The sequence below is a fragment of the Populus euphratica genome, unplaced genomic scaffold, assembly GCF_000495115.2.
Source record: "Populus euphratica unplaced genomic scaffold, PopEup_1.0 scaffold76.1, whole genome shotgun sequence".
NCBI classification, from domain to species: Eukaryota; Viridiplantae; Streptophyta; class Magnoliopsida; order Malpighiales; family Salicaceae; genus Populus; species Populus euphratica.
Genome location: NW_011499890.1, coordinates 651791 through 652087, shown reverse-complemented (window position 1 = coordinate 652087; position 297 = coordinate 651791).

Below are 297 nucleotides of genomic sequence, written 5' to 3'. Positions count from 1 at the left end.
TAATCTCATCCCTCTGGTTCCATGAAAAGTGTTAAACGCACCCTTTTATTTTTTTCTCCGGTTACCGAGTTAATATTTCTTTACATCCTCCACTCCTTGTCCTCTCTTTTCCGTCTCTCTCTCTCTAGTATTTTTGTTTTTAATTTAATACAAACCTTGCGGTTCACGTTTTTTTCTTTTTTACATTTTCCATCAATTGATTCACTAACGCCGTTAAAAATTGATACTTATCGCACACTCATGATATGATTTTGTTCACCAATGTATGTTTTGGTCCCTGCAATTTTTTAAAAAGCA